At 47.7% G+C, this 6,408-nt stretch overlaps 1 long non-coding RNA gene across 1 annotated transcript in view; it reads left to right on the forward strand.

Annotated features, from left to right (window-relative positions):
- Nucleotides 1-6,408, forward strand: part of LOC108800114 — a 15,691-nt gene that overhangs the window by 1,853 nt on the left and 7,430 nt on the right. Inside the window, exon 2 of the long non-coding RNA XR_001942074.1 lies at nt 5,003-5,007. This is a non-coding gene — a long non-coding RNA (uncharacterized LOC108800114). The remainder of the gene's footprint in view (nt 1-5,002; nt 5,008-6,408) is intronic.

The raw sequence follows: 6,408 nt of genomic DNA on the forward strand, positions 1-6,408 counted from the left end.
CCTCAACTCGCGCTGTCTGTCCGGAGTGGCTCTTGGCACCGGCAGTATCTCTGAGAATACTACCGTGGAGGTCCTTTCCTTCATCCTAGCACCTAGGTCTCTGAACTCTCTTTTTAGCACACTCCAATTTCCTCCTATTTTGTCATTGGTGCCGATGTGCACCATGACAACTGGGTCATGCCCAACCCCATCTAGTAATCTGTCAATTCGTTCCGCAATGTGCCGAACACGTGCCCCTGGCAGTCAGCACACTGTTCGACGCTCATGGTTCCGCTGACAGATTACCCTGTCAGTCCGCCTGATGATGGAGTCTCCCACCACCAGTATCTGCCTCTCCTGACCCTCCATCCGGCTCCCCTCCTCGCCGGAGCAGTCACTCCCCCTGCGGATAGAGGTTGCGTCCTGCTCCAGCAGAGTCCCCCCTGAACTGGTATCCCCAACATCATGCAACTTGGCATACTTATTGGGGTGAACCAGATCAGGGCTGACATCTCTAGCACTCTTCCCTCTCCCCCGCCTTCTAACAGTAACCCAGCTCCCCACCTCGGGATCCTGCTCCTCCAACCCCCCCTCCTCATCCAGACCACCCTCCACCACAGCCTGGTGCATTATGTCCAGACTCTTTTCCATGACTGTTATGCTCCTTAGTGTTGCCAGTTTCTTGCTTAGATCCAGAATCTGGGTTTCCAAACAAGCAACTCGCTCACATCTCGCGCAAATGTATTCACCCTCGAACGCATGTTCAAGGAGCTGCATTGTTCAGACTAATCACTGAGAGGGCGCTGTGGAGGATTTCTGCCAGTGAGATCGGAAATCAGAGAGCAAGCACACGCGCTCGCGCAGCAGCGTGGGTGACGAGAGACGCCGAGAGGACGGGAGAGACGGCGGGACCGGGAGTTGGCGGGAACAGAGGCCGGAGGACATAAACTTTTGTCCCATAACAAGAAAGGAATTAAATGTATGTACACCAACGCTAGAAGTCCAGCAAATAAATTAGAAGAGCTTGAAATTATGATACTCGAAGAGGACTTCGATATAGTGGGTATATCGGAAATCTGGCTAGACGGCACACATGATTGGGCTACTAATATAGAGAGTTATAACCTATTCAGGAGGAACAGATGTGGGAGAAGGGGGGGGGGGTTGCATTTACATTAAAAACTATCTGAATATGCATATAAGGGACGATATCACGTCAAATCTACACTCCCAAATAGAAATAGCTTGGAGGGAGGGCAAGTTAGTCGTGATGGGCGACATCAATTACCCTGACATCAATTGGGCGAATGGTACCTCAGGATCGACAAAGGCGGGCCGATTTCCGAACTTGTTGCGAGACAATTTCTTGGAACAGATGGTGGAGGTTCCAACTAGGAAAAATGCCATCCTAGATTTAATAATTACTAATAATGGGGAGTTAATTGAGGATATTGTAATTGGGGAGACACTGGGTAATAGTGATCACAATGTGATTACTTTCAATATTAAATACAGGAAAGGAAAGAGGGCGGGACAGACAAGAACCCTTAATTCCAGAAGGGCCAACTTCGATAAGTTGCGCAAACTAGTGGGGGAAATAAAATGGGAAAACTCATTTCACAACCTAAACTCAGACCAAATGTGGGGCTGTTTCAGGAACACTTTACATATTGCTATTTCAAAGTGTATACCATTGGGTAACAAAAACAAAAGATCAAAGACTAAACCTATATGGCTAAATAAAACTGTAAAACTACATGTTAAGGCAAAGAGAATGGTATTTATAAAATATAGGATGGAAGGGATGGCATTGGCGTTCCTTAACTACAAGGAATGTAACAAAAAATGCAAACTAGTAATCCGGGAAGCTAAAAGAGTGCAAGAAGCATATCGCCAGATAGTTGGAAAAAAAAAAAATTCTACCAATATATTAACAGTAAAAAGGTGAGAAAGGAGCAGATAGGCCCAATAAAGGACGAAAACGGGAAGTTACTCACAAATGACAAGGAGAGGGCCGAGGCGCTGAACAATTTTTTCTCCTCAGTATACACTCAGGAGGGAAACGGGTTCGACGTACGTGATAAAACACATAGTTCAACCGATAATATACCGCAATGGTTGACGGAAAGCGGAATAGAACATAGACTTAAAATGCTCAATGCAAATAAAACATCTGGAGTACGCGGTCCAGTTTTGGTCGCCGGTACTGAGAAGGGATGTCCTTGAACTGGAGACAGTCCAGCAGAGGGCAACCAAACTAGTTAGGGGAATGGAGGACCAGAGCTATGAGACAAGGCTTCTGAACTTAAACATTCCCCCTTAATCTCCTTAATTACGCTGGAATTAAGGAGATTAAGGGGGGATATGATTTTAATGTACAAGATGTTCAATGGTGACAGCAACATTGGCAACAAACTGTTTAAGATTAACTCCATTACAAAGACTATAGGCCACCACCTAAAGTTGATGGAGAAAAAATTCCAGCACAATGGGCGAAGAGGGTTCTTTACACTAAGAGCGGTTAAGGTCTAGAACTCACTGCCACCGGCAGTGATTTCAGCCAAGAGTGTAGATTTGTTCAAGAAACTTTTGGACAAATTCTTGAGGGATCGTAATATCCAGGGATACAAGTATCCCTAAGAATGAGATGATGCGTGGACCTATATGGGTTGGACTTGATGGACGTATGTCTTTATTCAACCCCAAATACTATGTAACTATGTAAATACGGATGCATCCGAATGTCCGAATATGCTTAAATTCGTCCGAATTTCAATTCGGAGCAAAACTAATCGCACATGTCTAGTGCATTATCTTACAGTAACTTAGCAAAAATAATGTACCGATTCTATGCACAGTATTTAAGCACTTTTACTAGGTCATATTTTAAACAAGCCCACACCACCCAACTTTTTCATTAAAAAAATAACATTTAAGTGTATTCTTTTATCTGAAAAGGCTCCAAAACTATTGCAGTGCCTATGTACGCAGTATTGAATCACCTGTACTAAGCCTTTTTTTTTTACATTTCCAATCTTTATTTATCAGGTTATAACAAGAGTACAGAAAAACAGGGAGGAAACAAGAGGCAAAAAGATAAGGAACATTGCATATTTAAAATAATATAAACCTACTCTGTGCGCTATTGGGTTAAAGCATTGTCAATGATGAGCTTCTGAAGTTAAAAAGGAGGTTAAAAGAGAGCTATGGGGTAACCTTTTTATCCCATAGTACTCTTTAGGGTCATTGGAGAACATAAACTAACCTCCTCCCGTGACCTAAAGCTCAGTATATAGTGGGCTATATACTGAGAGCGCCGCAGTCATGACGGATCCTAACAATACTGTCAAGATCCACCGATCTGGCTGATTGACAGCGGGCTCTGCCTATCTAGAGGCAAAGCCAGCCTGCCCTCTCCCCGATCCGTTCCTCCAGTCAGCGCTGGAGGATCGGAAAGGGGAGGGGGAACCCCTGTGACCGGCTGTAACAGATCCCGGCGGCTCCCCCGTCCAGCGTCACTGGACTCGGGGACGCACTGGACTCAGGACTGCAATATTTCATCCAACAAACTGGGATAGAGAAATAAGTTATAATAGGGAACATTATAGAGTAATGTTCCCTATTATAATCCATTTTCTAAATAAACCAAATAGCACACAGTGTGCAGTTTCTGGGCCCCCCTTTCCCCCCCTCCCCAACTGTGTCTTACCTTCCACAATGAAATGCTGCCAGAGCCGGACACCATCGGCCACACAGTCGGAAGGGGGCAGGGCATGTGACACAGTGCCCGCGCCAGGAGAGTGGTGATCCGGCGGTGTGTCCTGTATACTGCCTGCATTGTATTAAGGCAGATACATTGCAGGCGATATACGCCCCCCGCAGCGCTCCCAGCTACAGATACAAACATACATGCACACACATGCATACATACACACACTTAGATACATACATGAACACACACACTCAGATACTGTCATTGTTTACTTTTTTCTTTTTTTAAACTTTATGTGGTGTACAGAGTGTACACTCCAATCAGGTCCCCGCATAGCAGTGCAGTGTACTGCGCAGTAGTGTGGTACCCTGTGGTGCGATCCAGTGAGATGAGATAAAATGCAGCACGTTTGAATGTTATCACAGCGCCCAGCCCATCACACTTGCATTGTGGTGTGAATGAGACACATAGAAAACAATTGTTTTCTATGTGTCCCAGTGGTGACCTGTGTTGATTCAGGGCATGGCAGCGCTGGTCACTGCATGTGCTAACGGGCCCAGGCACATACATACACTTACATACATACCTTTATATACACAAACTCAGATACTTACATACTGTACATACACTCAGTTACATACATACACACACATTTAGATATATACATAAATACTAGGGATGCACCGATACCGGTATTTTGGTACCGAGTACCGATAATTTTTTTTGGGTACTCGCCGATACCAATTACCGAGTAAAGGAAGTCCCATTCAGGAAGCCGGGCAGCACGTAAAGAGTCGCCACCCGGCTTCCCGATTAACAAGAAAGTCCCCTCTTACCTTAGTATGTGCAGCCTGTCATCCCCCGGGGCCTCTCAAGCGAGAACGCGGCCTTCGTCCGGCACCCAGCCGGAGCCGTCTAGCCGGCCAATCAGGAAGCCAGGCGCCGTGTAATGACGCGACACCCTGCTTTCTGATTGGCCGGGAGGCCGGCTCCATGCTCTCGTCATGCCCACTTTTATTTAAAAGCTCACAGAAGTTTTCCCTCATGGGGGTTTCTCCAACATAACACAACTTCAGCTTTGTCTTTCAGCAAAATAATGTTTTACAGACTTCAGGTTATCACTTCAAACCTCTCCCACACAAGCTGTATCCAACCGACTTGCCACACAGGCTGGCTCCAGGATGGAGTTCTCCTGACTCCTGGACAGACACCTCCTATGCAGGGACGCAGGGCAGCCTTCAGAAATTTGGGAGCCCCTTACATGGCTTTAGGCCGACCCCCCCCCCAAGAACACTGAGCCAGTCACATCAGTCTCTGTACAGAGGAGCTTACACTCTAATGTCCCCCCACAATCACACACTATGATTATACATGTATATAGCTTTGACGTATACCACATCACTGTACAGAGAACACTGAGCCAATCACATGCATAATACCATCAGCTATTGTAATGTCCCCCGGCTTCCTGGCTCCTCCCGACTGCGTTCCAGGCTGGGGCGCATCGGCCGCGGTGCACGCCGCTCTCCTCCTCCCCCTTGACGGAAGTCTAGATGCGTTCCACGCTGGAACGCGGAAGTAGCCCACGATACACTGGACGCAGGGCTCCGTGACCCGCTGGACGCAGGGCTTCGTGACCCGCTGGACGCAGGGTTTCGTGATTAGCTGGACGCAGGGTTTCGTGACCCGCTGGACACTAGACATGTGCACCGGCAAAAAAAATTGTTTCGTTTCATCTTGTTTTGATTCAGAATTTGCGTTATTTCATTTTTCGAGATTCGGACGAAATTCGTTAGCGGTAGTCTGTACGAATGTTCATTTCCGTTTCCTGTTCGTATCGTTCGTTTCATTGCAGCAAAGTGACATTACATTTTTTTTAATTGTCACTTTGCTGCAATGAAAATTTGTCCACAACGAAAATGCGTACAGACTACCTGTAACGGATTTAGTCCGGAAAACTGATTTTTTCCGACACGAATCGCACATGTCTACTGGACGCAGGGCTTAGGGTTAGTTCACACCATAAGCAGTGTGCTCCGGTCCGATTCTGGCCAGAACGCACTGCCCGCATTTTGGGCGGCTCACTTTTTTGCCGGGCTGGAGGGGCGGGCCATTGAAGTGAATGTCACCGTAGCCACGCCCTCTGGCTGCAATGCGATCGCCCGCACGTGATGGCAAGGCACATTGTGCCTGCAGTGCATTCAGATGCGGTTACATAGTTACATAGTATTTGAGGTTGAATAAAGACATTAGTCCATCAAGTCCAACCTATTAGGATCTCATACAGCATTTTAATCGCACCGCAGCAGAACGCACTCACTGCAGGCAGTGAGTTCCGGCCAGAATTAGACTGGAATGCACTGCTTATGGTGTGAACTAACCCTTAGTGACGGGCTGGACTCTGGCTTAGTGACGGGCTGGACTTTGGGCTTAGTGACGGGCTGGACTCTGGGCTTAGTGACGGGCTGGACTCTGGGCTTAGTGAACTTTGCGCAGGGCTTCGCAACATGCTGGACTCTGGGCTTCGTGACGCGCTGGACGCTGGGCTTTGTGACCCGCTGGACGCTGGGCTTCGTGACCCGCTGGACGCTGGGCTTCGTGACCCACTGGACGCAGGGCTTCGCGACCCGCTGGACGCAGGGCTTCCTGACCCGCTGGACGCAGGGCTTCGTGACCCCCTTTGCGCAGGGCTTCGCAACATGCTGGACTCTGGGCTT

Source organism: Nanorana parkeri, unplaced genomic scaffold (genome assembly GCF_000935625.1).
Source record: "Nanorana parkeri isolate BGI_ZX_2015 unplaced genomic scaffold, ASM93562v1 scaffold1920, whole genome shotgun sequence".
Lineage (NCBI taxonomy): Eukaryota > Metazoa > Chordata > Amphibia > Anura > Dicroglossidae > Nanorana > Nanorana parkeri.